The sequence below is a fragment of the Dermacentor albipictus genome, chromosome 1 (genome assembly GCF_038994185.2).
Source record: "Dermacentor albipictus isolate Rhodes 1998 colony chromosome 1, USDA_Dalb.pri_finalv2, whole genome shotgun sequence".
Classification (NCBI taxonomy): Eukaryota; Metazoa; Arthropoda; class Arachnida; order Ixodida; family Ixodidae; genus Dermacentor; species Dermacentor albipictus.
Genome location: NC_091821.1, coordinates 184,759,723 through 184,784,133, shown reverse-complemented (window position 1 = coordinate 184,784,133; position 24,411 = coordinate 184,759,723). Strand labels below are relative to the sequence as shown.

The 24,411-nt window shown below is 50.5% G+C and overlaps 1 long non-coding RNA gene across 1 annotated transcript; it reads left to right on the top strand.

Annotated features, from left to right (window-relative positions):
- Positions 1 to 177: 177 nt before the first annotated feature.
- Positions 178 to 22,742, top strand: LOC135921935 (uncharacterized). Its single transcript, XR_010570680.1, has 2 exons — positions 178 to 586; positions 22,312 to 22,742. It is a non-coding gene; the product is annotated as an uncharacterized lncRNA (long non-coding RNA).
- The last annotated feature ends 1,669 nt before the right edge of the window (positions 22,743 to 24,411 follow it).

Here is a 24,411-nt window from a genome sequence, read left to right as displayed (position 1 = left end):
GCGCACAGGTTGGCAACCCTTTGCTTCTCCCCGCGGTTGTCCCAAGAAGGGGCGAGGGCGCGCGTGACGTAGCCCCGGCGGAGACAGCCATTGGGCGCGCGTGGCAACCAGAGGGCGTGCCGGCGGCCGCCCTAACGACCCAACAGTCCCGGCGGCGCGTTACGTCAGTGTTGACGCCGCAGTCCGCGCAGCAAGCGCTCAACCTCCCGCTCCTGACGCTCGCGACGCGGCGCTACAGGCGCTAGCGTCGTCATCGTGGTCGTCTGTCTCACGCGTGCCTCTCGGGCACCTCGCGGAAAACAGTCGGCTCTCGCGAAGTGTCCGCGCTCGGATGCTTAATCCCCCGCTGGAGGATACTGTCTTGGTTGGTGATGCGCACGGACAACTTTCCCCGCTAGCTCTCGTCGCTCGGAAGACGCCTCGCCTAGTCGGGCTTCCCTGCAAGGGCGTTGGTTTATCGTGAGCGAGGTATGGAGTTCTTACTGTGAGTCAAACCCAGGTAGGAACTTCATACCATGCTCGCGATGGAATGCAACCCACTCATCGCTCCAAGTCACCGCCCGACGTCAGCGGTGTTGACGCCAAGGTGAGTCACCGCACCTCCAACGTGCTTGGCTTTTGGGTTGTGCAACGGGTGCTCCGAGGAGGGGCCCGGACCAACTTTTTGTCCTGACCCTTGGCTGACGGGTCGGTCGGAGGGCCGCAGGAATCGCGAGCACGGCTCGCCTTTCCTGTCCCGCTGCCAAAGTACGGGCCGCGCCAGAAAAGCGCACGAGGTCGAGCGGCGCCGCGCTGCGGCTGCAGCGCTGCTAGGCCTAGCGACGCCGCCGCCTCACGGCGAAGCATGCTTCAAGGCGATCGAGGGGGAAAAGCGCGTTGCGAAAGGAATCCCCGTCTTGCATCTCGCTAGATTAATCGGAGGCCGCCGGAGGGACAGGAAACAGCTTCTTGGCCGGGCGAGGGGGGGGGGGGGGGGAGGCGCACGCTCGCCGACCAAGGGCGGAGGAAGCAAAAAATGCCTCGCACGAAACGTGTTTCCTTCTCAGTCGGGGCCGAGCAACAAACACGACAGCAGGAAAGCGTTGCGCGAAAAGAAGAGGCCGTGTAAGGCGCGCGTCCTCGTTTGGTGGCCAGATGCCCCCCGGTGTCACACGCCGCGTCGAGGGCCACGCGTGTGCCTCGCACCGAACGGCGCGCCAAATCGTCGCTACTCCCCCCCCCCCCCCCCCTTCTTTTTCTGTCGCTCGCACAGCGCGCCCACGTTGCCGCATCTCAACTATGCTCGGCACCACGAGTGTATTTCGGCGCCATGGAATTGTCTGTTCATTTTCCCTAATGAACAGAGAATCTTATGGCCACCGAATATGAACCCAGACAGTTATGTACAGCCGTTGGACGGATGAAGTATTTGTACGTGTGTTAATTTATGTGCATGCGTTCATGGTTATTATATATTTCATGCATAATGAAGCCAGTCAATCAGTTTATTATTACGACCTGTTGCTCAGATCCAGCTGGAACATACTGCTAACTCTTGACATCAGGTTGTCTTCTTTTACGATTCGCTTCGCCAAGTTTTTTTTTTTTTTTTCTGCCGGATATGTGGCCCTTTGCGTTTGAGCGCAACGCTTCATTAGTTGATATTGAAGACTAAACTACCATAACTACACAAACAAAAACAACGCATAACTGAGATAAATTATGTTTGCGCATTGCTTTTAATGTTACTTCAATCCGCTCATCCAAAGCACTTAAGTGTGGGCAATGGTTTTCGTGCTTAACGTGAATGGAAAACAACGTCAAGGTAGAGACAGTATTGCTAGACGCAGGTTTAACGTTGCGCACATCCTAACCACGAGACAATGGCACGTTCAGATCAGCTAGCTGGTCTGCACATTTAGCAACGAGAATGCGCCAAAATAATTATGTACGCCAGGTCTTGCAAATGTTTCGTGTATCGAAATAGCATGTACCCAGCCAATGCAACGACGCTGCCGAAACAAGCAATACGGTTTCCGCAGATTGTTTAACAGAGTTCCTTCTTGTCTGATGTATCGGAAGCTGTATACGGCGTCTCTGTGTTGATGTGCGGTGCCGCGTGCTATATAGGGTGATACCACGGAGTGGTGTTTCTATAACAGGCGGTTGCTATCCTACAGGCTGTATACGGTTGAGGTACAGATAGTATATGATGACACCCATATAGTGTGAACTCTCTCCTTTTTTTTTCTTGTTTATTGTGAGGAAACAGATACGTTCTTATATAAGCGAGGTGAACTTTAGAAGCTAACATGCGATGAAACCCCTCTTCCCGCCTGATGCCAATGTATACCTTCCTTTCGGAGCAGCAGCATACACACACACTTTGCCTCGCTATTAGACGAAGGGAGAAAAAGTTACGCGGAGATAGTAGACAACTCAGAATGCGCTGTATACGTGCTGGACATCTGTAATCGGTGCACAATGCCAAGTCTTTCCACGTGAAACCTAAAAAATTACCTCCCTAATATCTGTAGTGGTCACGCGGTACATTGACATGCAATGGCAACGAACAATATCGCACCTAACCAGCTATTACACATCACCGCGTCGTCCGCAAGATTGTCAAGCTGCCGTAAGATGCTTCTCTCCTCGCTGTCAGGGATACTCGATATCTTCGGCTATAGCGGAACGGCATACACACGCACATGACAGCTGCATTCAGGAGCGACCTCTCCAGGTCTATATATAATAATTGCACAGAATGGACTACAGGGTGTTTAGCCAAAGGAAACTCCAGTGGAGTGGCCGTAAGTTAGGGTGAACATACACGATGAGAGCATAAATTGGCTGCAAAGTTAATTGTATACACTATAGAGTTAATGCCTTAAACATTTCGGTCAATCCTTGGCAAGGTCGTCTTGTCTTTTCAGTTCAAGGTTTGTCAGAGCGCCTATAATTTGACGCCGCTTACTCTCTTCCCTGTTGGGACGCGGCACTAATCGCGAGAGATCGTAACACACATGTTATGTCTGCAAGGCGCAAGGCAAGGCGCCTCAAAAGAGATGATTTCGTACCGAAAGTTTCGCGGCACTTGAGCAACCGTGTCGTTTGTTTCAGCAAGGATACAGTGTGAGGAGAGCTGTATTTTGCGCTGGCAGAGCACACGAGGAAATACCACACGCATTGACGGTCCTTGTTCACTCTGCCGCGCTTGGGCGTCTGATGGCCACCCTCGCCGGTAGCGGCTGGTTGCGCGCCGAATAGGCCGCGGACAAGCGCAAACAATAGAAGTTTGCGCAGTTTCTGCGACTACATGCAGGCTCGAGAAAGCGAAAGGAGCTTATATAGCGCGTGCCCAAACCGCCGCGAGTTTTCCCGCTTGTTGGCACGAGAGGAGCAAGTTCACTCGAGCAGCGAGCGTACGATGCCGACATGTTTGGTGCGTATATAAACGCTCTCTACGAAGGCATGGGCAAGGAGCAGGTATACAACATACAGCGCCAGCGCATGCTGAGTGGTTTTTCGCAGCTTCAAAAACGTTTGACAAGTTCCAAGTCGTATTGTCAGTGCAGGTCGTGACAGCATATGACTATGGAGCTTATCACGGTTACTGTGCGCCGTTTATCAATTCCGTATGCGCTCTATAAGTGACAAGAAGCCGCTTGTAGAGCGCAACTTTAGGGGAAACCCCCACGAAGAGGAAAGCTAATGTGGTGCTGATTAGCGCGAGTCGGTATTTTAAATCTGTGCCAGGCACTCAGCGCAAAATATAGTTAGAAAAAAAAACACATGAACAAAGAAATACCGGGGCACAGCGCTGAGGCCCTTCATGTATAGTGTAGTGCTTTAGGTAGCACTTCGAGCGCTACGTGCAGTTGAAAGGGCTTTAGAAACATTATAATGCCAAGTTTTCGGAATCCTAAAGGTGTATTGCTTGAAGCCCATGGGGATAAACACAAGTATACATATATCAGTGGGGTACCTTTTTTTAAATCATTGTTGCTTCGAGTATCGCATTGTCACTAAATATAACGAGACACGGCACTCTGCCGGCAAAATAGCGACCTAGACAAGATGGCGCCCTTCCTCAAGAGCACCTCCCGGTCCTAACTTCATTCTCATGCCAGCTTGTGATACTGACTATATATAGCAATATTCCCCCGCTAAAAATAAAGGCATCGTCCCGATGCTCGCCAAACTAGAAAACGTAAAAGCAACAAGACAGCGCGCACTGCTTATAGGGACTTCAAAGGACTAGTCCTTGCACCATTCTTTCTGGGTAGTCACGCGGTGGGTTCAGGCGAAACCCGAATGCGATTAACTACAGAGAACTAGTCCGATCTATACCTCACTCACCGCGTCGCCGCCAAGCGCATGACAATGCTTTGCATTTGAATAGAATATACGCAATGCACTGCGCGTCATGCGGTTTGCTCCTCTATTCTGATACATGCAATGCATTGGCCATTGGCTTAGCGTCGCCCGTGCATAGTTGTTATTTGAACGCCACGTTAACCCTTTGCTCAGCCCGATCTGTAGTCATCCTCGTACTAGTTGACACCGATGCAAGTACACCGGACGAGTTCCAGTATCGCCTGTAGGAATGAATATACTCTCGCCTTATCGGGTTATTCGTTTATTGTGAATAAGAACGGTGCAAAAAGTACTATGTCAGGTGCCCAGAGAAGAATATGCGCAAGACGACCAGGAATTGGAGAGAGTGCTGCCGATTACTGCTGCGCCGTGAACACTGTGATTTCAGTTAAACCACATAAAACAGCATTTACAGCATGACCACGTGGCAACAGCTGTTAAGAGCGAATGAGATGCACGGATTTGTTTTATACCGCAGTTAAAACAATCTTGACCGTCCAAATAAAATGTTTGTGCGCTGAGCGAGGACAATTTGCTATTTGCAATTGTTAAACTATTGGGCAACTTAGGCGATTAAGAATGCATGCCGTACGCTTTCCGAGTCGCAATATTCAACCAGCAGTGCCAGTCTAATATTTTTATTGGAATCAGAACAACCTAAAACGGTGTAAGCGATTCAAACGGTTTCGACGAAGAAGCAATACTCGCACTAAAAACGTCAGAGTGTCTATAACGATGATGGTGAGGTGCCTACATGTTGTAGAAAGGTAAAGTTCGGGCCTACAACCGAGGGAGGATCACAGTCGTTGTCAGTGCGGCAAAGCTTCAAAACATTGAGATTGATAGGGTTTGGGGCACGGATTGAGACAATCGCTAGGTGATCTATATCGGCAAGGGAATAACGGTTGACTCCGGTACCCAAGTGAAGCGAGGTCAGCCAAAGTAACGAATAAATGTGCTTGCGATGAAAGTTTTAAACATTAGGCGTTGAGGATTAAATGGGCTAATGATTTAGGTGAAGTTGAGACTTGTCGAGGCCAGAAACCATGGCATATAAATAGTACAGCTAGCTGGTGGAAGCTCAAGGATAGTGCGGCACGAATAAAAATTCTAGAAAATTGTTACGTTTTCTTCTATTTAAAAAAAACGTTTATATGTTGGAAGTTAAAGGACTGAAGAACTCTCAACGTTGATTTTTCTCAAGAAACTCGATCTCAAGGTTTTCAAAATCGTCAAGTTAAATGCTATCTCTTCTGTAATATATAACTGCGCGTCTCATAAACTTACGCATGCCATCGGGCTTTCTTCCTAGCTCTTCCAAAACGTCCATCACAGTCCAGTGCAGGTTCATTAAGATTTGCAATGACTGTTGATTATTTCTTAGCTGGTTCCTTTTCATTCAAAGCGTATTCTTTAGCGCTGATAGTGGCCAAATGGTAACTCACAGCGAGAAAAACACAAGAGTGACCAAGGAATACTTTGTTCGTCATTATTTTTCGGAAGTTTCTTTGTACTTGTCACTGAAAGGTGGAACCACTTGAAGTATCTTTCTTTTTTGCGCAAACGCTTAGGTTGACGCAGCTTTCCAGGATCCTCAACGACTGCATCAGTAAGCAAAACGTCCCTTTGAAACACCGAGTTAAAGGTTAACGACTCGTAGTTGCCGTGGTATACGCAGACGCTACGACCCCCAGCGGCCAGCAACAGGCGCCAGTCGACTTCTCGTCAGCGTCTGGAACGTGGTCGAGCACGAGCTCGTGGAACACGTGCTCTCCGGCCGCTTGAGTAGCGGCTTGCGAAGATCTCCAGTAACGCGCGGCTTCTTGAGTGTGTAGCACGCGAATGAAGGATATAGGACGCCGTGATAACGCTATCTTTTGCCCTTACGTATCCCTTTACGGGACCCCAGAGTCTCAGCAGGCGTGCGTTTTCGCATGTTGACGTCGTCTCAGGCTCAGCGTGGAAACCGTCAACGTGCGCTTCTTACGAAGGGACGGCGGCAGCCCGAGCGGTCGCGAACGTGCTTAGTGCGGTGTTCGCCTGCGCTCGTGGTAGCCTGACTTGTTAATGGGTGCGCAGGGAGAATTCAATTTAGCTCGCACGAAAACTTGATTTCGTAGACATCCTAACCTGGAAAGAACGTCAGATAGCTTTTTTTTTTTGGGGGGGGGGGGGGGGGCAAAACAACATTGAGTTACTTGAAGCGGGAATTCGGACCTCCTGCTTCTCTACGCCACTATTAAGAGAAACATCCACTACATGTCGCTGGCACAGATTGGCTGTGACAATGATGGCAGCCCGCCCCAGCTAAAATAATGCGAGAGGGAAGACCGCAACGTAGACATCGCTGACACGCCTAAGAAAAAATGCTTGGTTTCCCTTAGCTATCTCTATTTCCTACTTAACGAAAGGGGAGTCCCCGTCAGAAAGTGCGAGTTTTAGGCTCACATTATCGTGCCTGACACATTTTACAACATAGGTGACAGGGCAAAACGACTCTGTTTCATCGGCCACTTGGGGCAGTATTCTCCTGGTGGTTCACACGATCCCTCAGTTAGACACATATGCGTTTCCTTTTCTATGAGGGACGTTCTGAAAGTAAGTATCGTCACTTATTTTCACACGGAAACTTTATTGCAAAAAAAGAGAAAAAAAAAGATACACCATGACATCATAAACTATACACCTTGCACTATTTTCCCACACAGTCGCCACCGACATTGAGGCATGTGTCGTAGCGTGTAATCAGTTTTGAAGACACCACACTGGGAAAACTCGGTGTGCTGCGATGCAAGGCCTGAGACATGATCTCTTCACCATACACGATCGGTAGTCATTCATGAATGACGGACACACTAGTTCTACGCGCCCATTCATACCGGCTAATAGCACGCACTTGCATTGGAGACGACGTTGTCAGCGCACGTCTGTCTGCCATCGTGATTTGTACTCGAATAACCTCGAGCACGCCGATCGGCTGGTATAGTCTCTCTTCTTCGGCGGTCTGTGCATGCGTCGTTCCTCCTTCGTTGACGATCTTTCCGTCGTTGACCAGCAACGGGCGCGGATTCTTATGGCGATTGTTTGTTTCACCTGGTGTACCATCTTTTCTTTAAAAAAAAATGATGAAACTTACTTTCGGAACATGCCTCGTAGCTTTCTCGATGGTGAAATCAACTATTCCGCCGAAGGAAAGTTCGGTGCTTCGCCTTTGCAAACGTCATTCTGCAGTGAAGCTCGCTTTGCGGTGGTCACTAGAGAGGGAGGAGGCTCGGCATTTCCCACGACATGCTAATCTTTCTCAGTGATGATTCAGACTTCAAGATGGTCCAAAACTTATGAAGCTGGAGCTCGAGATGCGCAAGGCAGCGTACCGACGCGCCAAATAAAAGGCGGCGCGGGCAAACTATCCGGCTCAGCAGCGACAGGTGCGTTCACCAGTGTTCACATTACAAAGGCTAACCGTTGTAACAGAGCATTTGAGCACAGCGTTACCGCTCTAACACGACAGCTGCTGCCCCTGCCGGGCGCCAGCTGCGCATTTCCGGCGCGGTAGAGCTAGCGCGCGGGAACCAGACCGCGGCGGTAACGGTAACACTAGAGCGGTAACGTGCTAAAACGTTCTAACGATCCTTACCGGATTACAATTAACGTTAGTTGCCAGCTGCGGCGAATATTAAATGCTTCTTGCGTAAGTTACCGAAGAAAAGTTGGCCAAGAATCTTTAGGTAATACAGGTTGCCCGAGCTAACATGCGCTAAGCTAAATAAGAAGAAGAGAGAGCAAAGCCTCCTGTGCGGTTGAAACCAAGTATATGTTGTGAGTAATCACCTGAAGAAGGCTTCAATAATGCTTGCACAGTTCTTAATTACTTTATGTGGCTAATAAGCTTACGTTTTTAATTAATAAATTTATGTTCGTTATGTCAATATGGGGTTTTTAGTGCTACACATCAGCTTCAGTGTTTTTCTTTTTTTTTTCCTTTGTGGTTCGCGATCTGTAGCGTAGTTTCCTTTCCCATTTGTGAAAGAAATCCCACGAAAACAAGTATTAGAAAAACAACAGTATCAAAAGAAGCCAACGTGGCGCCGAGCTTGCTCGCCAAAGCGCATTGTTCTCAAACGCACCGCAAACGAATTAAACGTGCGCATCCATGGCCAGTTCGGTGGTTGCATAAATTTGATAGGGTGCTTATGTTGGTGTGACCGCTAAATTACGGCTAGTGGCGAGCCTCACGTGTAGCATGAGCACAGCTACAGTTTGTGACAGTGATAAGCAATGTGGGAATCCCACGTTATCAGGAGTCACGGCACAGGCTACCGATTTGCCGCGCGTCAGGCGAATCCGAAAAGCGGCGCGAATTTGTATAGTGGTCATATGGAAGGAAGGCAATGTATAATAATACGTGAGCGAGACTGGCCGGAAATGACTAGTTCGTTCGCACTGTTTCAGAGCAGCAATGCTGTAGCGCGCAAGCAGGAGCCGCGTTGGCTCTGCTAGATTTTATTGCCTTGCTTTTAAACGTAGAAGAAAAAAAAGAGCCAAGAAAAAGAAAGAAGGAAAAGAACATGATGTTTAAAATGCCTGATGTTTAAAATGACTGATGTTTTAAAATGCCGTCTAAGGAATGTGGCCTTGAGATAGCGATCGTACAGTTACCTTTATAAGGTCTTCATTAATAACTATTTAAACCAGGAGATCACAAAGATGATCGAGGCTTCGTCAGGTGGCTTCTGTCGACATACAGTTAGTTTCACGGTTATATAGAAGCCTACGCTATAAAGAACGAAAGAAAGAAAGAAAGAAAGAAAGAAAGAAAGAAAGAAAGAAAGAAAGAAAGAAAGAAAGAAAGAAAGAAAGAAAGAAAGAAAGAAAGGAAGTGGTGCCCATTAGCTACCATAAAGAAAGGTTGTCAAATAACGTGCATGCGAACATATCGTTTCGAAGAACAGGAAGATGATAACGAAACGCGTCTTACGTCACACAGGTTCTCACTTAGCTCACCTTACTTTGTGCTACGAGAAGAGCAAACGCGTCACTTATAGCTTCCTTTAGGTAAGCTCATGATGTAAACAAAGACACCAGAGTTAATATTTAGGAACAGGTTTCGGTGCATTTCTTGGGAGAGTAACTGGCGACGCCGGTTTTTATGTAGACTCGTCTTCACCTGTCTTTTGGTGGTACCGTCCACAGATATAGTGCAGATGTGTAATAGAAGGTACGTAAATTTTAGCGACCACTTTATTATTTATATTGAAATTACGATTTGGTTAAGTTCCAAACGCGAATAACAGAACGAGCAGTGGTTAGCGCAAACGAAAACATGTTCTATAGTTCCTGACTTCGGGCCTAAAAGTTGAACGTCGCGTCTGGAGATCGATGTGCATTTTTTCAAATTCTAGCGAAACCTTTCAAAGAGGTCAGAGCGAGCGTCGTGTTCTGAGCCGCAACTTGCTCAATGGCCGATGCGCAGCTATGGAAATCACACGCTTTGCGCTGCACCCTGCAGTGCTCAGTCATCGATCCTACTTCAATGGCCAGCGCCTTACCCGAAATCGTTCTATGCGCAGCCGGCATTTGCTACTTTATATGCGGTGGTGTTATGGTTACCGCCAGGCACCAGCCAGAGCTTCTCGCTCGGCACGAGAGATATCGCTGCGCTCTGTGGTAGAAGAGTGGTTCGCTCACACGGACCGGCACCACACATTCAGGCAGAAAGGAGGGAAACATTAAAAAAAAAAAACAGACGCCCTAGCAAAACTCACTCCACTTGTCGGGTATGCTTTATTTTCTCGTGTTCGCCCTTGTATCGACGCGCCTTTCGAGAGTTCATTCGCCCACCCGACTTTCAGTTCTGTCGACTGAAGGCTATCATAACATCGGGAGCACACAGTAAGAATGTGCATACGTAGTAAGCTGGTGCATACGTGCGCAAACACTGCATCTTCGCATTCGTATAGCGAAGTGGCGGCCGCGAGGCGTATAGAGGGAGGGCCGCGAGACTCGCGTCGCATATGCACGGTACACCGACGTTGTAGCTCAACTAAGAGGCTTCACCTTGCCGCGGCATAACCGTGAAATCAACGACCACATCGCACGGTCCGACGTGGCTATGCCGCGCAATTGCGATTTAGCGCTCGGTGGCGCACTATACGGCGGAGCTAATTCGCCTTGTACGGCGTCGTCGCCACGTTTCGCGCCATCGCCTCGACCCATCGGGTGGAAAAAAGGGAGCGAAAACCGACCGCATCTTCGTGGACTGGCGTGACAGCGCCTTGCTTCAGCGGGTCATCGGGAACGGCAAGCTTGGACGGCTTCTTTGCGCGGATACGATAGTGCCGGCTTTGTCCTGTTTCGATACGACGCGTCGTCGGCCGTGTCGGTTCAGTGGTAACGCTGCTGCGTCACCTGCTGATCCGAGTGCGGAATGTGACAGGGGCCAGTAAACTGCCGTTATTTGAACACGACACTTGCAGATATTTTATCCGTCTGCCGTTGGCATCAGACACGTTTTAATTGCGAAGGTTTAATTTGTCAGCCAGCCTCCTAGCAAACCGTTAAGTAATAGTAAAGAAGTTCACTTGTATTTTATTCTCTCTTTATCTTTTTAAATTTTATAATTCATGGTCGTACAGCCTTCAGAAGAATGAGGAGCAGGGCGTGCTGATATAGAAGTGAGAGCTATATTTATGTGGAAGCCAGAGAAGCTTGTCGGCTTAAATGTGCTCACCCCCGCGCTACTCTTCATGGGAGGGGAAGAAGCATTCAAAGAGGAAGGCCAGAACGTAACAGTTCAGTTTGTACGCCCAGATATGCCTCGATAAAGTAGGGAGCAAGTTAGGCGTTGCCAGCTCCATAAATGCAAGCCACCCGTTCCTTTCATGATCGCATTTTCACCGATTCACGGACATACCGCAGGCATGTTCGACGTCTTGAAACAGACTTTTCGTAATAAACGTACGAACCAGTAATTTGGGCATATTTTTTGACGAACGGTCGTCTGGACGACGTGGGTATTTCACTTCTCTCCAGCAGTTTCGCCCGTCTGCGTACGAGGCTTTTTAGAAATGCGAACGAGAATTTTTATATCTAGAAACGATCGCGATCTTTCAACTAATTCTTTAGCCTTCCTTCAGTTTTCCTTTAATGTCAGACATAGCGTCAGCGCTGCATATGCGTGCAAAAAAAAATATTCAAGAGGAAATATCTCACAAAGCACGTTTTCAGACAGACAGATGCACAACATCAAGACGCCGTAGCACTGCACATAGTTTTTTTTTCATCTTTTTTTTTCTCATTCTTCCCGCATAGTACGTCTGTTGTCAGTTATGAGCGAGAATGTATTGTGACGCACGACTTTAGAATCACAACCATTCCTTATAAGGTAGCGCTCCTCTGAAGCAACACACGCATGCAATAAACATGCGACTCCATGCGTTGCTCGCCCGTTGAGCGGCACTCGACGGCTCGAAACTGAGTGCACTCCTCTCAGCGGTGGCGAATGATAACTACGGCTGGAGTAAACGTGGCTTCCAGCAATTTAAGAAGGCAAAATACGTACCTTGCTACACAGAGAGCAATCGGAAATGATGGCATGTTGCCGGCGGCTTCAAGGAAGATCTCGTCACGGGGCCGCCATCGACCACGCATGCTCGTGCGTTTCCCTTTCCCCGGACACAGCTCCCTGACGCGCACATCCAGCGTCACACTCGAGCGCAAGCGCGCAAAACAAAATTACCATTCACGTTGCACTATTCGCCATCTAGCCCGCACAGCTGTGCAAAACCACCAGGCGCCTAAGTATATAGCACCTATTCCTCGTCGTGCTCGAAGGGTTTTTTTTTTTTTCCGAACAGCTGAGTCCTGCTGCATTTGTGGGCATATAAATGAAAGTGTGCAGACCTTCTTCGTGTAAGAATTGGAGCAGTGGCTCCAATTCCACTTTTTTTTTTTTTTGCGCGCATCAGAGCCGCAGCATGCAGATTGCTTGTGGCACGGCGGGAGAGCTGCGCGGTGGGATCCGGAGGAAAAGCATAGTGGAGGCCGTCAGCTTAATTGTTGCGGTCTGGGCTTATTTAGGTGCGCCTGGCGTTTTTGTTTTCCAGTTGTTACGTATTCGGCCTCCGCGCTTGCGTTTCCACCTCGTGCCCGGCGGCTGAATGACGCGTATCCACTGTGCCACAGCGACACGCGCAGAGGCTCTACAGAAAGGAGGAATTTAAAGGCAACAGCGGAGTTCCACTGGAGTATAGTAAATCTTATTATGGCGCTACGCCGGCATCACGTATACCAGCGCAGGAAATGTCAACTGGCCAAAGGTTCAGCAGGTGCAACGTAAAGCGAACGGCACGAATTAAGGCGGAGTCAAGAACATAGATCGCTCGCGAACGTGTGTTGTGCCATTACCACAAGCCCGGATCCCGAATCTGCAAGATGCAGAATCTATCCTGCGAGCGCCATAATTCTCCCTTCACAAGTCAAGATGCTGCGCCTTCGTGCGGGAGAAGCCTCGGCGGAGCAGCGTGTTTTGACGTGCCCGCGTGTGCCCGACGGCCCGGCGCCGCACCTCCCTTGCCTGGAGGTCACCGCGCGCGCGAACTTTGAACCGAGTGGCCAGCGCGGTCGCTGGTTGGACCCCTCGGACGACCGTCGTGTGCGGACTTTGTATTGGGCCGGTTGAGTGACAATGGGCCTCGGGGATTATAAAAGCAGTGACAAGCCGCCTGAAAAACAGGATCCGCTGACCCCACCTGGAGAGAGGGTCGCTCCCGACTGGGGTGAGATGTGTCACGCGTTTTCGCCGGACGCCGTCGTGCGAGAACAGTCGCGTTTGTGTGAGCTCTCGGCCCCAGTGCCGATCCGTTCATGTCCTGTATGATAACCTGTATATAATGTATAAAGTCCCTTTTGTTATTCTCATCGACGCCAGGCTCGGAGTCTTCGCTACCAACGCTCTGTCACGAAACGGGTGACGAGCGCTACGGGACCACAAAGCCGTTATCGTGGTGCAGCGGTGCAAGTCGTAACACTGGTGGCACCGGTTGGGTGTCGTAACACTGCTGGCACCGGTTGGATATCCGTAACACTGGATGGCAGCTACGGGATTGACCGGCATCAGCTACCTCGGCGCGGTGAGTGCCTGAAGTTTACCTCAAACACCAGACTTTCTCTGACACAGGTTATAGTAGCTCAGGGATTGACTTGGTGTTGCATTGTGATAACCTTGTGTGTTTCAAGCCTAGTAAGAGTGTTTTGAAAACCAGGGGATGCTGAGGGGGTAAACAGGGCAGTGTGTGAAATACTTGCATATGTCTTACTAGTAGTGTTATAGTAGCGTACGGCAGGTATATTCAAAAAGGGTAAACAGCAGGAGGACAGTGTGAACGATGGAGAAGTACAAGGTGAAGGAACTTCTCGAAATTTGTGAGGAGTTGGGCATTGAGTTGGGCTCAACCAAAAGAAAGAATGCGATCCTTGAGGTCATGAGGACTGGGGACGTAACGGCTGAGGAAGCCGCTGAGGCCTTGGCGAATATCAATGAACGTCGGGAAAGGGAGGAAAGGAGAGAACAGGAACGTCGCGAAGAGGAAAGGAGAGAGCAGCAACGTCGCGAGGAGGAAAAGGAGGAAAGGAGAGAGATTCGTGAGCACGAGCTTAAAATGAAAGAGTTGGAGACCCGAAATAGCTCGCCAGCGCCTAGTCTCACTTCTAATGTTCCAAGAATACGCGATCAACTTCCACCCTTTGTCGTCGGAGAGGATATGGCCAAATACCTCGTGAAATTTGAGCACGTCTGCGAACGGAATAGCATTGAGCGATCCCTTTGGGCACAGAATCTGTTAGCCTTGCTTCCTGGGGAGGCATCAGACGTAATAACTTGCTTATCGAAAGAGGCGTTTGAGAGCTACAGTGATGTGAAGGAAGCGCTACTGCGGAAGTACAAATTGTCGCCCGAAGCTTTCCGGCAGAGGTTCCGGTATGCAAAAAAGGGTAAGGAGTCGAATGTTGACTTCGCGTTTCGTCTAAAAGCCGACCTGGTGGAATGGCTGAAGGGCGAAGAGGTTTACGACGACCGCGACAAAATTGTCGAATGCATCGCGTTGGAGCAGTTCTACCGTTGCATTGATGAGGATGTCCGGCTCTGGCTGCAAGATAGGCTAAAGGAGGTTAAGCTAAACAAGGCAGCAGAGTTAGCGGAAGAGTATTACACCCGCCGCAGCTTGCACAGCAAGGCAGTGCGCGTAGAAAAAGCTGATAGAAGAGATGGGTTTTACGGGAAGCCCGACGAACGGAAGGAAATCACGCGTCGCGAGTTTCGGGACGACGAGTCCCTTCCCAAAGAAACTGTAAGGGATGGACAGAATGCATCTCAGAATGATGACGATGGTCCGAAACAGCGAAACGAAATGACGCGTTCTTTTGAAAAACGGAGACCGTTAACCTGCTACAATTGCAAAAAGCAAGGGCACATCGCTGCAAGCTGCCCAGAGAGAATTGCTTTTGCAACGATACAGGAAACTCACAAAAACATACGTCTATTGGAGCCCTATGTGCAGGAAATTAAGGTAAACGGCAAGAAGTGCCGAGCACTGCGGGACTCTGCAGCAACTATGGACGTTGTTCACCCGTCTTTCGTCTCCTCGAGTGATTTTACGGGAGAGTGCGTTAGGATACGGCAAGTGGCCGAGAAGGAGAGTGTCTGTTTACCGATCGCAACGGTTAGCATTGAAGGAGAATTTGGGAAACTTAACACCGAAGCCGCTGTGTCAGCCGCCCTCCCGGAGCAATTTTCCTACCTCTTCTCAAATAGCTCGGAGCAGCTGCTGAGGGATCAGGGCAAATCATTCTTTGCCGACGTGGCGTACATGGCCCCCACGCGATCCAAAGCGCGCCCGCTGTCGAGGGAACTTGACTTAGCGTCGGTGAGCGAAAGGCGGTGCGGCACACGGACTGATCAGGGTAACTTGAGTGGCGAGCAGTCACGGGAGAGGCAGAGCTCGGAGGCTGGCCTAGACGAGCGGGTCCTGGAAGTGAGTGGGAGTGACGCGTGCAGTGCTAGCCGCGATATAGACTCGACGCCGCAATTAGGCGACGCGGGCTCCACACTCGCTCCGGTTTCCGCCAGCCGGCAGGAGCAGGCTGCAGTTGAAAGAAAAAGTCTGATTCGCGAACAACAGGAAGATTGTTCACTAGCCGATCTGAGGAAGAGCGTCAAACGGGGAGTGAAAGAAAAGGGGGTTTCATTTGGCAAGGAATCTGGCTTATTGTACCACCGCTACACGGATAAGCAGGGTCGCAAATATAAGCAGCTTCGGATTCCGCGAAAATATCGCCGGGAAAAATGAATGACCTCATTTGCTTCCTCAGAAGTATGTTTTCGGTCCAAAGCGATTTCAAGGGGACCATTCTATTTGTAATTATTATTGCTGATTAATAATTGTTTCTATTTTGTTGTGTTGATGATTTGAAAACTGATTGTTTAAGCCTTGTGTGCTAGATCGTACACCTGCCTCTTGTTGCAGCGGGAGAAAAAAGGGGAAAACAATTTAGTTAGGTTGATTTGAATTATGGCCTTGTCTGGTGTTTGACGGGAGACAGAGGGCACTTGTTCGTGTTGGGTGTTGCCTTTTGCCGGTCGGTTTTGCAAGCTGCAGAACGACCAAGCGGGACCAGTGGCGAGAAGCAAGGTCTTAGGAACGACCCGAGCGGAGCTGGTCAAGGTGCCTTGGCGACGACGTGGTGAGCAGAGCTCCTGTCCTGGCGAGTCGGACCTGGGCACGTGAGGTTACCTGGCGTCCCGACACTGGACGTGAACTTGGACGAGCCTGACGAACGTGCGCGCCTGGCATCCGAGCCACGTGGAGGCAGCTCGTCTTCCCGGCGCCTTATCTGAGGGCGGGGATGCTGTTGTGCCATTACCACAAGCCCGGATCCCGAATCTGCAAGATGCAGAATCTATCCTGCGAGCGCCATAATTCTCCCTTCACAAGTCAAGATGCTGCGCCTTCGTGCGGGAGAAGCCTCGGCGGAGCAGCGTGTTTTGACGTGCCCGCGTGTGCCCGACGGCCCGGCGCCGCACCTCCCTTGCCTGGAGGTCACCGCGCGCGCGAACTTTGAACCGAGTGGCCAGCGCGGTCGCTGGTTGGACCCCTCGGACGACCGTCGTGTGCTGACTTTGTATTGGGCCGGTTGAGTGACAATGGGCCTCGGGGATTATAAAAGCAGTGACAAGCCGCCTGAAAAACAGGATCCGCTGACCCCACCTGGAGAGAGGGTCGCTCCCGACTGGGGTGAGATGTGTCACGCGTTTTCGCCGGACGCCGTCGTGCGAGAACAGTCGCGTTTGTGTGAGCTCTCGGCCCCAGTGCCGATCCGTTCATGTCCTGTATGATAACCTGTATATAATGTATAAAGTCCCTTTTGTTATTCTCATCGACGCCAGGCTCGGAGTCTTCGCTACCAACGCTCTGTCACGAAACGGGTGACGAGCGCTACGGGACCACAAAGCCGTTATCGTGGTGCAGCGGTGCAAGTCGTAACACTGGTGGCACCGGTTGGGTGTCGTAACACTGCTGGCACCGGTTGGAAGTTCGTAACACGTGGCAGCCCCATTGAATGAGTGATAGCGGTCTTGTGCGCGAGTGGGTGGGAGGACCAGGCCCTCTCCCTTTCCCTCGCATTTTTTGCAACAGCGCGGGGTGCACGAAGAGAAGAATACAGTGCGCTGCTAAGTCTGTCCCCCCCCGCAAGCAGTCGAACGACGAATCGTCATTATAAAGCTTTGCGCTTCCTGATAACGCCGAACTTAACCGCCGCCTGCAGAGGCGAGCAGCTGACGCACTCGAAACGGCCCATCTCCGGCGCTGTCAGAAACACCCTCTCACGCGCCAACGAGACTCGGTGTCGTACGTGCACCGTAGGCGCGTCAGCTCCTCCGGCACCGGGTGCACGGATGCGGTGCACGCAGGGCCAGGCACCCACAGCGCCTACGTTTAGGGCTCCCTTTTCAGTCGCTTGTTCCCCTTGTGCTTCGCTACATAGTGATCGGAGCGCATTACAAACGAAATTCGGGGTTAGCTGTGCAATCACCGCTTTTCTTTCTTCTTTTGGTAACGAAGACTATACGCCGTTTGCGTCCGTCAAAAATGTGTAGTTCTTAGCGCCATACGCGCGACTTAGTAGATTAGCGAGCTTTGTATGGCCTATGTCCGCCTGCGCATGCTTACTTTTGTGCCTGCGATTTCCCAACGTATAGCGCCGGCCACGATCAGAGCAAAGTATACTTGGACAGTTGTGACCACGAACGTGCGCGCTAAAGGCAGCCAGAGTGCTAGTTAACTTCCTGCGGTCTACGGGCCGGCGAGATATGTGCTGGGATATTGAGGTGCGCCGCCTCAATTTCGTGCGCCGATTTCCGTTTCGATACCAGTCTTTCTTCCTTTTCTTTTATCTCATTTCGACCTCTTTCCCTCTCCAGGGTAGCAAAGCTGGATTTTCTTCCTAGTTACCCTCCCCTGCCCTCTCTCTCTCTCTCTCCCTTCGTAGTACAACATGGCGCAGTTAAAAGCATCGTATATTGAAAAATAAGCAGAATGGACCTCCGAGGGACTTACAGTACTTTTATGTTCGGGGACCTATGCGCGCGCTACGAGAGATTCACTGAAAAAAAGCCAATAAATACGTTTGGCGACTTGCTTCACACGTGTTTCACAAACAATATGTTCCTTAATTTCCTGACACCAAAACGACATTTCTTAACATCACCGAGTGCTACAGTAAGAGTTCCAAGCGTCGCATACCACACACAAATATATATATATATATATAATGAGAAGCCAACAAACACTGGCACCAAGTACAACAGAGGGGAAATTGCATGTGCTTAATAAATGAAATAAAGTAAAGATAAATTAATGGAAATTAAAGTGGATGAAAAAACAACTTGCCGCAGGTGGGAACCGAACCCACAACCTTCGCATGTCGCGTGCGATGCTCTACCAATTCAGCTACCGCGGCGGCGTTTCCCCATCCACTTTCTTGGGTATTTATGTGTACTAGTAGAACCCTGGGAGTGTTAGCCAGCGCCCCCACTCACAGACCTTGGCGGCGGACGGTTCCCACCTGCGGCAAGTTGTTTTTTCATCCACTTTAATTTCCATTAATTTATCATTACTTTATTTCATTTATTAAGCACATGCAATTTCCCCTCTGTTGTACTTGGTGCCAGTGTTTGTTGGCTTCTCATTATAGACTAATAAATATCGGGTCCCTCGGTTAACCCCCTTTCTTCTCGTTTATATATATATATATATATATATATATATATATATATATGTGTGTGTGTGTGTGTGTGTGTGTGTGTGTGTGTGTGTGTGTGTGTGTGTGTGTGTGTGTGTGTGTGTGTGTGTGTGTGTCAGGCATAAAAGCAGTGATATTCTTTCGTGGTCCTAAGAACGCCGCGGTATGTGCTTTGATAGAGCTACGTATTTCCATTTCATTGCGGCTGCGTCTACACAGGCAGCAAAGCGTCGGCTTTCCCCAGTCACTCGGCACGCACGCGTTCTCTGCATCGCGTAGAAGTAAAACTCTCAGTAATGACTTCGCGTTAAATGGAAAATTTGCCGCGTCCGTCAATGTTACAATGTGGTCACTTGATAACAATAACTGACTAAACTGCAGAGAAACAGTGCAACCTTCTCCTTCACCCTATACGCGTTTGTTTCCGGACCGATTGGAATGCGTGTGCACTTCAGCACGTGTCGTCCCCATTCATCGCAGTTCGCTCGCGTTACGGGCGTCATAGCCATTATTTTGAGTAGCAATACTGTGATGCGTTATGCGCTGCCTATGTATACGCACACGTGATTCCCTAACCTAACGTAGCAGGGTCGTGCAGCTACGTTAGGTTGGGAAATCATGTGCGCGCATACATAGGCAGCGCACAGCCCGGGCACGCTCGCTGCCTCGAGTTACAGCTGCGTGACACGGCAACCGATCGATTCCTCGTCGCGTAGATATACGATCCTGCGTCGCTGTATTTTGTCCTTCCGCCGATGCCTCGTGCTTTTTTTTTTTTTTTTGCCGCCTCCGCTTTTCCACGCTCGTCTCGCTGCACAGACGACGTGCCGCGCGCGCTGCTGCTGTGCCTTCGCTCGGCAGCTGTGCGTAGTGTACAGGTGTGCGTCCGCTCCTCGCGAGCGACGAAGAATGCACGGTCCGCTCTCCCTTCCACCTGTGATCTTTCCGCGTCCCGGCCCATTGTGAAAGCCTGCTGACGCCAGGCGCCAGAACGGCAGTCTGCGCGCGACATTTGGGCTGCTCGGCGTTGAATGTGATGCGAACCACTCTTATGTAGGAGAAGGAAGCTCGCCGCATAACGTTGCCTGTATATGTAAGCGATGTAAACAGAGTTTTATTTCCCGTTCCACCGCGTCGACCATGCCCAGCATCTGGCGATTCTCGACGCCTCCACAAGTCTCTCTCAAGCAAAGCGCGATAGAACGGGGCCGTTCGCGAGAGCGCCATTCGAGCGGCACGGCGGCAGCTTTCGCGCGCTCCACGTGTCCAAACACCGTCTCTCGTTTGAGATGTAGGCCAAGAAAGAGGACTGTTCGATCGCGCGGCTTTGAGAACGATCGAGGGCTTCCATCGCCGGCACATGGGTGGGCTCCTTGGCTACGACCTCATCTGATCGGCGAGCACGTACCACACGAACCAGTTCTTCCGCCGCCCCGGGTAGAGCCGGGGGAAACGGCGAGACCCGACTGGTTTCCGCCTCGTCGTGGGCCGAGGCCGGCCTTGGTCCGCGCGTGGACAGTTGAGGAGAGCGCGTGCCGCGCCTACGGAACGGGCTGCCTTGGCCCGGGGCGTCTAACGAATGACTCCGGCAGCCCAGAACAAAGGAGCGAGTCGCCGCCGACTCCGTGGCGCGCGCGGCCGCAGAAGCCAAGTGCCGCCGAGCGGGTATAGCTTGAGCGGTGACAGGGGTGTTTGGGCGCCCAGCAGTGGCACGTGGGCGCCCGCTGAGTGAATCGGGCAGCGCTGAATAAGCATCGACGGAGGCGAGTTTTTCGTCAGCAGCGCCGACGTGTTTCCTGGGCGCGTATAACGAGGCGAACGTTATAAACACGAAGAAACCGTTCTCGCGCCGCCCTCGCCGATGGCAGTTTGTTGGCACCGGCTACCTCGGAATGTTTGCGCGTGCCTCCCGCTGAGCCTACTATATAGATTCCCGCAGCAACGCATCGGCCATTGTTTAGTCTCTGTTTTGCGTGCGTTGAATTATACCGTGCCTTTGGCGCGCTGATGGCGCAGCTGGGTAAATTAAAGACACGATAAACGAACATGCATGTTAGGCCACCGCTCGTGTGTGCCGAGCAAAATACAAATGATCAGTTAATTCAAACGCGCGTTTAAGATCTGCGGTCGAGATAAGTGGCATGGAAAGGGGAGCGCAAGTAAGTGCAAGCCACCGACGAGCATTGCACTAGGCATTTTTCAGCCATCTTTAAGAAAAAAAGAAGAAAAGAACACGCTGGCACGTGCAGCGAAGAGTCGCGCTGGTTGAAGTTACATCGACTACATATTTAGGTTCCCTTTTGTGCTGTCACTCATTCGCATATCTCGCATAGCTGTTACATGTCACTTTCTTTCCTTAAAACATTTTTTTCGAAATATCGCTGAAGAAAATCGCTTGATCAGCATTGTCCAGCCATACCAGCGTTCCTCCTGCTCAGCTATATTTAGTGAATTATAAATGATTCTTAATGCATCAAAAACTGCTTCAGCAGTAGTGGTTTCATCTACTTTGAAAATGCGTGGAACCGCGTGATTTATCGTGGTGTGCGACTGTACGAGCCACTGACACTAATCGATGAAGGTCGGGTATCGTTACCCTCTCCAGTATTGGCCCCGACAGGCCTCGATCCGCGCGCATACACCTGACGGGTTAGGCACAGGTTACATTTGATCCCTTCTCGGGCTAGAAAGTATCGTGAGGCGCGTAGTTTGGGCGGAAACGCCGATAAAATGCTTGCGCTATTCTTACGGCCACGTCGTATACCGACAACCTCGAGCGCCACGCGGCGTTATCTGCGGCAGCCAACCGCGACTGCTTCGAAGGGACAAAGTCGGTGCGTGCAGCAGCGTGCAAAGTGCCGTGGAATTTTGCCACGTGGGTGACACGTCGCAGTAACCTTTACGTCGTAATGCACGGAAATAAGTAGAGCGCACGTGCAAGCGAGTAACGCCTCGCTGGACGCTCCAAGCGCGCCGATAATTCCGTCGCCGCGAGGAAAGAAAAACAGGCGATCGGCGTAGCTGTGCGTTTGTTCGCATGCGTGCGTGTTTGGAAGGGAGGGAGAGAGATCATGCTCAAGGCTAGCAGCCTAATCAAGAAGAACGCAGCTGCTCGCAGCGAGTATCTGAGCGCGCGATGCGTTAACCTCTTGGGGCTTGTGGAGCGTGGTGTGATCGCGACTCCACTGCGGGTTTCTTTATCTCGTCGGCAAATCATTGACAGTCATGTCGCTGGCTTTGCGCAGGCACAGCGCTCTCGTTGCGACTGAAATGTATTACAAGAAAGCATCGAATTGTTCGCCCCTCACTTCTTTGCGTGGCTCATCGCAGCCTATTCGCATCAAAACGTACCGGCGTATAAATGTGTGTCAATGGCGACATATTGGTGCGCCGTGCTCGTTGCGCTCAACGGAGGCGGAGAGAGCGCAGGCTACCGCGCATATATAGCATCTGTTTGCAGCGCCCGTGGGTATCGAGTGCCGCGGAACTGCGGCCTTTTTTCACTGTGTATCTCTGCTCGGCTCCCGTGCAGTGCTCGAGGTTTAGAAGTCGCCCATATTTAGAGATATGGTCACAGTGTGTGATTTCTTTGTCTCGTATGTATTCGACAGTATAACAATGCGTGTCTGCTTCCTTTTCGTTTCTTTTTTTCCTTAGGTATTCAACCGAGTCGTGCGCGCGGAACGCATGGACGTGGCTTAGTCATCTCGCATAGGCCACCTCGATAGGCCCCTGCCAGCCATGCATGCCATGCCGAGAGCCTGCATGCCATCACTCGCGTGCACGATGCCAAGGAGGCGGCGCCTTGCACGCCGCGGCGACACGGGTTCGGCGACGCTGGCTGCGCCGCGCTCTCCCTGCGGGCACTCCTCCAGCCGGAAGCCGACGAGCCATCGTCGTGATTAGCCAGAAAAAGAAAGGAAGACTAAGCGCGCTCACCACCGTTTGCTTCGCAGACACCTTAGCTCGTCGAAGCTCCATTGTCAGTGTACAAAAAAAAAAAACAATTGCAGGTAGGTGCACCGTCATCTCGCGCGTAGTACGGGTTGCGGTGATACTCAAAGACAATAAAATTTACAGTGAACCAAGCTGTGGATAGTTATCATTTTGTTACGGCTGCTGGCAATGCCAGTGTGCTTCGGTCTTATCTTTTTTTTATTTCTTTTTTTTGTTTTTGTTTAATTCGTTCTGCTATAGACTGTGTCGCGCTTTGGCGCCTGTTTGGTCACACGTCTGCGTTTTCTGTCAGCGGCCAGAGCGCCGCCGGTACTTTCGCAGCTGTCCTCAAACAACTTGCGTCGACCGCGCAACTTTGGCCTCGTCGCGATGCATTTACAAGCTTGCGGGCGTTAACAACACGTCACATTATACTGGGACGTCATGTGTGCCCACGCGTGCACTTGTGGAGCTTTTGTAGTTGCTGAGACGAAAAGCTCCCTTAAGTCGTGTATTTGGTTTAGAAACCTTAGATGACACACATTATACCGAACGTTTTCTCGAAAGATTTTACGAGTGACGAATTCGCATATACAATTTCGAGGTGATCGGGCATTTTTCTTTAAAGCTTAGTGTTGAGTGAAGCATAATCGTTTCTACCCCTCGTGAGGGAAGTGGCTGCGCCACAAACACATCATTTTGCAAATTTGCAGTGTCTTTGTGCACTCTGCGTGCATTATGTCAAGGCTCATACTCGACTTACTCGCTGTAATAATTAAACGTACTCCTTGAGGCCGTGAGCTATGCCTTGCAAGTTGCGCGGCAGAGACAATCACGTTGCTGAGTATAGTTTGAGTCACGTCATAGATCGACATGCGTATAAGTATACAAGCATTTACTATACTGAAATCCCATGTTCTAATAATCTTCAAGTCTTCAACGTGCTGACAGCCATACATTGCCTACCTCTGATATTTCTCTTTAAAAGAAAAGAAATAAAACAGGTATGGGAAGGAGAAACGTTTTGTCACCTCGGGAGAAACATTCTAATAATTTCGCTCAGTCTAATAATTCGCTCTTCCAGCACTAATAATTTCACTTTATCGCAGTTTCATATATATAAGAAACGGGAAGAACGGTGGCGTTAACCTGAGTAACGAGTACGTCCACACAGATTTCAGAGCTGGAGGAATCGCTGAATTATACTGGGCCAGAATTCACACGAGTTATTGTTCCGTTCGTAAGAAAAGACGCCAGCCAATTGTTATGTCGGACATACTATTAACGAAACGCGCCAGTCAACGCAACACTTAACAGCAACAATAAGCTTCGTGAATTTAGCGCCTGGATTTTGGCGAGTCGCTCGATCGCGTTCTCGGTACAACCAGTCGCTTACAGCGCTTCGACCTTGCGGCTTGCACACAGTTTGACACACATGCTTCTTTGGTCGTTCTATGGAAGTGTTACAAAGGTCGCGTGAAGCAGCAACTAAGCTTGATTACGAACCTAAGCCGGCTCCAGTACGAAGCCTGACTGCCAGTATTAGAGCCAGCTTACTCGTAGTGTACAGCTTGAATGCTGCGTTACACGACTTGGTTGCGCTTCCGGAACGTCCTGAAACGGACCGGCGGCGCCGCACGCGTATCTTGTTCGAGCCCCCCCTCCCCGCCCCCCTTCCCGGTATCGTCCCAAAGAGGCACTGACGGCGTTGCGTCCTCTTGTAGAGTCCCGCGCAGCGCGCCACGACATCGTCTGACCGCTTCACTTTCCAAGTGCGAGGACTTTACGACGAGCACGCAGCTTCGTCACAGGCCGGAGCGG